This window comes from Agelaius tricolor, unplaced genomic scaffold (genome assembly GCF_023055355.1).
Source record: "Agelaius tricolor isolate 1412-34295 unplaced genomic scaffold, bAgeTri1.0.p SCAF_55, whole genome shotgun sequence".
NCBI classification, from domain to species: domain Eukaryota; kingdom Metazoa; phylum Chordata; class Aves; order Passeriformes; family Icteridae; genus Agelaius; species Agelaius tricolor.
The window spans coordinates 1,853,432-1,862,086 of record NW_027269315.1 but is presented as its reverse complement, the minus strand read 5'-3'; the positions used below and the strand labels follow the sequence as shown (position 1 = coordinate 1,862,086).

The 8,655-nt window shown below is 59.2% G+C and overlaps 1 protein-coding gene across 1 annotated transcript in view; it reads left to right on the top strand.

Annotated features, from left to right (window-relative positions):
- Positions 1 to 236: 236 nt before the first annotated feature.
- Positions 237 to 8,655, top strand: part of GLI1 (GLI family zinc finger 1) — a 40,994-nt gene continuing 32,575 nt past the window's right edge. The window contains exon 1 of the mRNA XM_071456025.1: positions 237 to 647. The gene's annotated coding sequence lies outside the window, so the exon portion shown is untranslated. The remainder of the gene's footprint in view (positions 648 to 8,655) is intronic.

Genomic DNA, 8,655 nt, shown 5'->3' with positions numbered 1-8,655 from the left:
GACACGCGTGGAGTTCTGGCGGCCTGGATCGAGCATGACCCGCTGCTTTCTCCACAGACACGCGTGGATGAGAGCGAGCAGGACCCGCTGCTCTCCCCAGGGACACGCGTGGGTCAGAACGTGCGGGACTCGCCGCTCTCCCCACAGACACGCGTGGAGTTTTGGTGGCCGTGAACGTGCGGTTCCCGTCGCTCTCCCCACGGATACGCGTGGATGAGATCGTGCGGTTCCTGTCGCTCTCCCCACGGACACGCGTGGGGTTCTGGCGGCCGGGAGCGAGCTGGGACCGGGCCCGTGCGTGTCCCGGATCCATCCCGGGTTTTCGGCGCCGCCGCTCCCGGCCGGGGTCTCCGTCCCGAGCGCGATCGGCGCCGCCGCCGCCGCCGGGATCCGCCGCAGTTGGCGGAGCGGGACCCGCCGGGATCCGCCGCCCCCGCGGCGCTCCGGGAACTCCCTGCGGGCGCCCGGGGCGGGCCGGGGGAGTGCGGGGGGCGCCGTCCCGTCCCGTCCCGTCCCGCCCCATCCATCCCGGCCGCCGCCGTCCCCCCCTGGATGTGCCGCTTCTCTCCCGGAGCCAAGCGCCGCCAACGCCAGCGGGGGAACGGGGGGCGCGGAGCCCACGGAGCCGCTCGGAGCCCCCCCCGGAGGTAGGAACCGTCGGGAGGGTCCGGGCCGAGGGATTCTCCCTGCCGGGATGGCGCCGATCCCTTTTCGGGCCGTGCCGTGGGTTCCACGGGGGGAAACCGGGACTTTGAGCGGCGTGGGGGGCCCGGCCACGCGGGGCGGGCAGAGGGGATCAGCCCCACGCGTGCCCCGTCACGTCCCCTCGTGCTCCCGCCCACGTCCGCACGCTCCCGCCGCGCTTTGAGCGCTGCCGGTGGGTGGGAGATGGGCTCGGTGTGTGTGGGTGGGCTGGGAGCGGGGCAGCCGCGGAAAGGAGAGGCCGGCTCGGAGCTGGGGAGCTCCGAGCACTGCTGAGTGCTACCGGGTCCTACTGGGTCTTACCGGGTCCTACTGGGTCTTACTGGTTGTTACTGGGTGTTACTGGTGTTGCTGGGTGCCGCCGGCTCTGCCCGGATTGGGGATGGTGAACTGCGAGCAGCGACCCAGGGAAAGTTTCTCTCCCGGCCGCGGTGACGCAGCAGCCTCAGGACTGTCCCGGGGGGGCTGTGCCAGCTGTGCCACCCACCCTGCCAGCCCCGGCCACCCTGAGCCTCGCATCCCACCAGGCCGGTGCCCCAGCAGCCGCCTCCTCGTGGGCCCGGAGCTGTGGATGGAGCCCACGGGCAGCACCCGCTGTTCCCGGGGCCCTGGCACGGCCTCGGGGGGGTTGGCACGGCCACAGTGGGTGCTGCCAGCCCCCCTGGTGTCCTGCCAGGCCGTGCGGTGGCACTCGGCGCTGCGGGCCCGCGCCTGTCCCCAAAGGAGGGCGATGGAGGGGATGGGGAGGAAGGAGCTGAGCGATGGAATCTGGGGGACGCCCAGCACGGCTCCGGCAGCCCGAGGGCTGCAGCCTCTCCGGGGAGGATGAGGAGGATGGAGCTGAGCGATTCCTGTAGAATTTGGGGGACACCCAGCACGGTGCTGGCAGTTCTGAGGGCTGCAGCCTCCCATGGGAGGATGAGGAGGAAGGAGCCGAGCGATTCCTGTGGAATTTTGGGGACACCCAGCGCGGCTCTGGCAGTCCCTGGGAGGATGGGGAGGATGGAGCTGAGCGATTCTTGTGAAATTTGGGGACACCCAGGCACTGCTCTGGGTGCAGCCTCCCATGGGAGGATGAGGAGGAAGGAGCCGAGCTATTCCTGTGGAATTTTGGGGACACCCAGCGTGGCTCTGGCAGTCCCTGGGAGGATGGGGAGGATGGAGCCGAGCAATTCTTGTGAAATTTGGGGACACCCAGGCACAGCTCTGGGTGCAGCCTCTCCGGGGAGGATGAGGAGGACGGAGCTGAGCGATTCCTGTAGAATTTTGGGGACACCCAGGCACTGCTCTGGCAGCCTGAGTGCTGCAGCCTCTCCTGGGAGGATGAGGAGGAAGGAGCCGAGCGATTCCTGTGGAATTTTGGGGACACCCAGCGCAGCTCTGGCACTCCCTGGGAGGATGAGGAGGATGGAGCCGAGCGATTCCTGTGGAATTTGGGGACACCCAGCGAGACTCTGGCAGCTCCAAGTGCTGCAGCCTCTCCTGGGAGGATGGTGAGGACAGAGAGAAGGCGGCCGAGGAATGGCTCTGGCATTCCAATGCTGAATTTGGGGACCGGGAAACTCCTGGATTCTCCACCCACAGCTGGGGTCCTGCTCCCAGCCCTGCAAACGATTTGGGGGACCTGGATTTTGGGATTTTGTGGGATCCCAAGCGATTCCAGCAGTTTCCTCCTGCTCTCCTGCCTGTGCCAAACCTGAGCCGATGGATGCGGGTGGGCACTGAGGTTTGGGGGAAGGGAGGAGGAAGCAGCTGGATGAAACTTCAGAAACTCAGACCTAGGAAAGCTTTCCAGTTTTCCTGCTGCGTCCAGCTGAGAGGCAGAGGCTGCCTCTGTGCAGACAGGGTCTGGTTTCTTGGAGGGAATCCTCATTTCCCTCATTCTCCAGGGTCTTTCCCATCACAAAACCAAGGGTTTTGGGAGCCGAGCCTCTGCGGGCCCCCAGGGCTGGTGTGGTGGGAGGCGGTGGAATAAACTCCGTGCTGGAGCTGGCTGAGCCTGCGAGGATCTCCCTGGAGTTAGAGAAGTTTCCATCGCGGAGTGAGTCAGCACGGACACCTTGTGACGCTCCCGCCGGGCGGGACAGGCTGGGGAGAGGCGGGCGGGGAGCTCCGGCTGGGACCCGCGCCTCGCTCTCCAGAGCCTGGCAAGCCGCAGCACTTTTAGGCAGGTTTAGATGGGATTTTAGGGGAAATCCCTTCACTGGGAGGGTGATCAGGCACTGGCATCCCTGGAATTGTGCAAAACTCGTGTGGATGTGGCACTTGGGGACGTTGGTTGGTGGTTGCTGCGTCAGTGCTGGGGTTTGGGTTGGATTTTATGATCTTGGAGGGCTTTTCCAACCTTAATGACCCCAAGGGACCAAGGGCAGGTGGGGGGAAGAAATGAGGGCCCTTCACCCAGTGCTCCTGGGACAATGTTGGGGACACATTGGGGACACCCTGTCCTTCACCCATTGCTCCTGGGACAATGTTGGGGACACATTGGGGACACTCTGCCCTTCGCCCAGTGCTCCTGGGACAATGTTTGGGACACATTGGGGACACTCTGCCCTTCGCCCAGTGCTCCTGGGACAATGTTGGGGACACACTGGGGACACCCTGTCCTTCACCCAGTGCTCCTGGGACACTGTTGGGGACACCTGGGATAATGTTGGGGACATCCTGTGCACCTGGGACACTGCTGGGGACATCCTGTCCCTCACTCAATGTAATTGGGACTATTGGGGACATCCTGTCCTTCACCCAGGGCACCTGGGACACTGCTAGGGACACCTGGGATAATGTTGGGGACACCTGGGATAATGCTGGGGACATCCTGCCCTTCACTCAATGCAACTGGCACTATTGGGGACACCCTGTCCTTCACCCAGTGCACCTGGGACAATGTTGGGGACATTGGAATAATGTTGGGAACCTGGGATAATGTTGGGGACATGTTGGGGACATCTGGGATGCTCTTGGGGACATCCTGTGCTCCTAGGACAATGTTGGGGACATCCTGCCCTTCACCCAGTGCACCTGGGACACTCTTGGGGACACCTGGGACGCTCTTGGGGACACCTGGGATAATGTTGGGGACACCTGGGATAATGCTGAGGACATCCTGTGCTCCTGGGATAACACTGGGGACACCCTGCCCTTCACCCAGTGCTCCTGGGATAATATTGGGGACATCCAGTGCTCATGGGACACTGTTGGGGACACCCTGCCCTTCACCCAGTGCACCTGTGCACACTTCAGGAATTATTTGGATGCCACTCCCAGGCAGGATTTTTGGATTTTGTGGGATCCCCACCAAAATTCAGGTGGGATTTTTGCTGTCCCCTGTTCAGGGCTTGGGGTTGAACATCCTGGTCCATCATGAGACTGAGGGTTCCCACAGGAGCACCCCAATCCTTATGGCACATCCAAACCCTTGGGAAGCTGCAGGACAAGGCAAGATGAACAGCTGATTAAAATAAAATAAAAGATAAAATAATAATAATAATAATAAAAATAAAACAAAACAAAACAAAATAAAATATAAAATAAAATAAAATAAAATAATAAAATTAAAATAACATAACATAAATAAAATAAAATAAAAATAAAATAACAAATAAAATAAAATAAAATAAAATAATAAAATTAAAATAACATAAATAAAATAAAATAAAAATAAAATAACAAATAAAATAAAATAAAATAAAATAAAATAAAATAAAATAAAATAACTGCCTCAGAGTGGGAACAAGTCACAAAACAGAGTCAGGTTTCAGCTCTGCTGCATCCAGGGTGAAGTCTGGGGGATGTTTCCAGGTGTTAGAACCCCTCTGACCAACTCCTGGCCAGGATTTATGGATGCAGAGCTCTGGCTGGTGGCCCTGGGGTGGCAGAGGACATCCTGGAGGGGATGGAGTTGATGTGTGGGGACAGAGCAAGTGTCCAGCCAAGGAACAGGAGAGACAAATGGATCCCACAGGCAAATCATGGCTGGGAATTTTGGGAGCAGCCTGGGGACACTCCCACCTCCACCTCCCAGCAGGCAGAGGGGTCTCCTGCCCCAATAAATCCCTAAATCCCCAAGGGTGCTCCGTGTCAAAGGTAATCCCAGAGATTAACAGGATTTGTGTGGTGTATCCCATCCTCCAGTGGGTGCCAGAGCCCCCTGTGTGTCCTGCACATCCTCCTGCTCCCATCCTTGAGGGAATCCTGCAGGATGGGGAAGGAACAGGCTCAGTGTCAGGCTCAGTGTCAGGCTCGGTGTCAGGCTCAGTGTCAGGCTTGGTGTCAGGCTCATCCCCTGCTCCTCCAGGATGGGGTTGAGGGGTAGGAACGGGCTCAGTGTCAGGCCCAGTGTCAGGCTCATCCTCCTGCTCCAAACCTTGAGGGAATCCTGCAGGATGGGGAAGGAACAGGCTCAGTGTCCTGCACATCCTCCTGCTCCCATCCTAGAGGGAATCCTGCAGGATGGGGTAGGAATGGGCTCAGTGTCAGGCTCAGTGTCAGGCTCATCCTCCTGCTCCAAACCTTGAGGAAATCCTGCAGGATGGGGTAGGACCAGGCTCAGTGTCCTGCACATCCTCCTGCTCCAAACCTTGGGGGAATCCTGCAGGATGGGGAAGGAACAGGCTCAGTGTCCTGCACATCCTCCTGCTCCAAACCTTGAGGGAATCCTGCAGGATGGGGAAGGAACAGGCTCAGTGTCCTGCACATCCTCCTGCTCCAAACCTTGAGGGAATCCTGCAGGATGGGGAAGGAACAGGCTCAGTGTCAGGCTTGGTGTCAGGCTCAGTGTCAGGCTCAGTGTCAGGCTCATCCCCTGCTCCTCCAGGATGGGGTTGAGGGGTAGGAACGGGCTCAGTGTCAGGCTCAGTGTCAGGCTCATCCTCCTGCTCCCATCCTTGAGGGAATCCTGCAGGATGAGGTTTTGGTGTAGGAACAGGTTCAGTGTCCTGCACATCCTCCTGCTCCTGCAGGATGGGATTTTTTGGGGTAGGAATAGGCTGTGTCAGGCTCATCCCTTTGATCCCATCCTTGGGGAATCCTGCAGGATGGGGTTTTGGTGTAGGAACAGGCTCAGTGTCAGGCCCCTGCCTGCAGTGAGAGGATGGATTTTGCTGCTTGTCCCATCTCACCTTCAGTCCCTCAGTTTGTCCAGGATGTCCCCAGCCTGCCCAGCTGGGATGGGGATGATTCTTGATGCCACAGGAGGGGTTGTGGGGTAGGAACGGGCTCAGTGTCAGGCTCATCCTTCTGCTCCCATCCTTGAGGGAATCCTGCAGGATGAGGTTTTGGTGTAGGAACAGGTTCAGTGTCCTGTACATCCTCCTGCTCCTGCAGGATGGGATTTTTTGGGGTAGGAACAGGCTCAGTGTCAGGCTCAGTGTCAGGCTCATCCTCCTGCTCCCATCCTTGAGGGAATCCTGCAGGATGGAGTTCCTGGTGTAGGAACTGTCTCAGTGCCATCCCTGCCTGCAGTGTGAGGATGGATTTTGCTGCTTCTCACATCTGACCTTCCCTCCTTTGGGATGTCCCCAGCCTGCCCAGCTGGGATGGGGACAATTCTTGATGCCACAGGAGGGGTTGTGGGGTAGGAACAGGCTCAGTGTCCTGCACATCCTCCTGCTCCTCCAGGATGGGGCTGAGGAGTAGGAACAGGCTCAGTGTCAGGCTCAGTGTCAGGCTCATCCTCCTGCTCCCATCCTAGAGAGAATCCTTCAGGATGGGGTAGGACCAGGCTCAGTGTCCTGCCCATCCCCTGCTCCAAACCTTGAGGGAATCCTGCAGGATGAGGTTTTGGTGTAGGAACAGGCTCGGTGCCATCCCTGCCTGCAGTGTGAGGATGGATTTTGCCGCTTCTCACATCTGACCTTCCATCCTTTGGGATGTCCCCAGCCTGCCCAGCTGGGATGGGGACCATTCTCGATGCCACAGGAGGGGTTGTGGGGTAGGAACAGGCTCAGTGTCCTGCACATCCTCCTGCTCCTCCAGGATGGGGCTGAGGAGTAGGAACAGGCTCAGTGTCAGGCTCGGTGTCAGGCTCATCTCCCTGCTCCCATCCTAGAGAGAATCCTTCAGGATGGGGTAGGACCAGGCTCAGTGTCCTGCCCATCCCCTGCTCCCATCCTTGGAGGAATCCTGCAGGATGAGTTTTTGGTGTAGGAACAGGCTCAGTGTCAGGCCCCTGCCTGCAGTGAGAGGATGGATTTTGCTGCTTCTCACATCTGACTTTTGATCCCTCAGGACGTCCCCAGACCGCCCAGCTGGGATGGGGACAATTCTTGATGCCACAGGAGGGGTTGTGGGGTAGGAACAGGCTCAGTGTCAGGCTCAGTGTCCTGCACATCCCCTGCTCCCATCCTAGAGGGAATCCTTCAGGATGGGGTAGGAATGGGCTCAGTGTCAGGCTCATCCTCCTGCTCCCATCCTTGAGGGAATCCTTCAGGATGGAGTTCCTGGTGTAGGACCAGGCTCAGTGTCCTGCCCATCCCCTGCTCCAAACCTTGAGGGAATCCTGCAGGATGAGGTTTTGGTGTAGGAACTGTCTCAGTGCCATCCCTGCCTGCAGTGTGAGGATGGATTTTGCCGCTTCTCACATCTGACCTTCCATCCTTTGGGATGTCCCCAGCCTGCCCAGCTGGGATGGGGACCATTCTTGATGCCACAGGAGGGAGTGGAGCCTGCCAGGGGCTCCCACAGCCCTGAGTGACTCAGAGCTGGGTTTTTATGGGTCCCACATGTTCCCTGTTGTTGCTTCCCTCCAGCGCCGGCGAGGAGGAGGAGGAGGAAGAGGGGGAAGCATAAAAATTCCTTCCAGCAGCTGCTGCCATGTGTGTGCCCCCCCTCACCTCCACCCCAAAACCTTGTTCCCACCCGGCCAAGGCTTTAGGGCAGTGATTTTTAGGGGGGTAGCAAGTGCTGGGGGCCAAAACAAACAACGAGGGTCTCCCGCCGGCCTGGGGACCACCTATGGAGCTCCCCCCAGCCCTGCCACGGCTTCCTGAGCAGCTCTGCTGCGCTGCAGGGCTGGGAATGCCTTTTTTCCAAGCTCTCCTCGTGGTTATCCCTGGCCTGGGTGTGCGGGACCGGCTCCCGCCTCTCCTCCTGCGAGCACACGTGTGTGAGCACGTCCAGGGACGCGTCGGGGCACGGCCCTGGCTGCAGGCAGGGCTGGGTGGGTTCTGCCCCCCGAGATGGGGCACGGGGGTCTTGGGGGGCACCCGGAGGGCCGGGTGGGCTGGGCAGGGGCTTCTGAGCCGCCCCGAGGGAGGCGGGAATGGCAAAGAAGGATTGGGGGGGATGAGGATGAGGATGGGGATGAGTGACAGGGATGGGAGAGCGGGGATGGAGGGTGGGGGGTGTCTGTGTGTCCTGGCAGTGCTGTGTCCGTGTGTCTGTGTGTCCGTGTGTCTGTGTGTCCGTGTGTCTGTCCTGGCAGTGCTGTGTCCGTGTGTCTGTGTGTCCGTGTGTCTGTCCTGGCAGTGCTGTGTCTGTGTGTCTGTGTGTCTGTCCTGGCAGTGCTGTGTCCGTGTGTCTGTCCTGGCAGTGCTGTGTCTGTGTGTCTGTGTGTCTGTCCTGGCAGTGCTGTGTCCGTGTGTCTGTCCTGGCAGTCCTGTGTCTGTGTGTCTGTGTGTCTGTGTGTCTGTCCTGGGAGTGCTGTGTCTGTGTGTCGTGTGTCTGTGTGGCTGTGTGTCTGTCTGTCCATGTGTCTGTCCTGGCAGTGCTGTGTCTGTCCTGTCAGTCCTGTGTCTGTCTCTCTGTCCTGGCAGTGCTGTGTCTGTGTGTCTGTGTGTCTGTGCGTCTGTTTGTCTGTCCTGGCAGTGCTGTGTCTGTGTGTCCGTGTGTCTGTCCTGGCTGTGCTGTGTCTGTGTGTCTGTTTGTCTGTCCTGGCAGTCCTGTGTCAGTGTGTCTGTCCTGGCTGTGCTGTGTCAGTGTGTCTGTCCTGGCTGTGCTGTGTCAGTGTGTCTG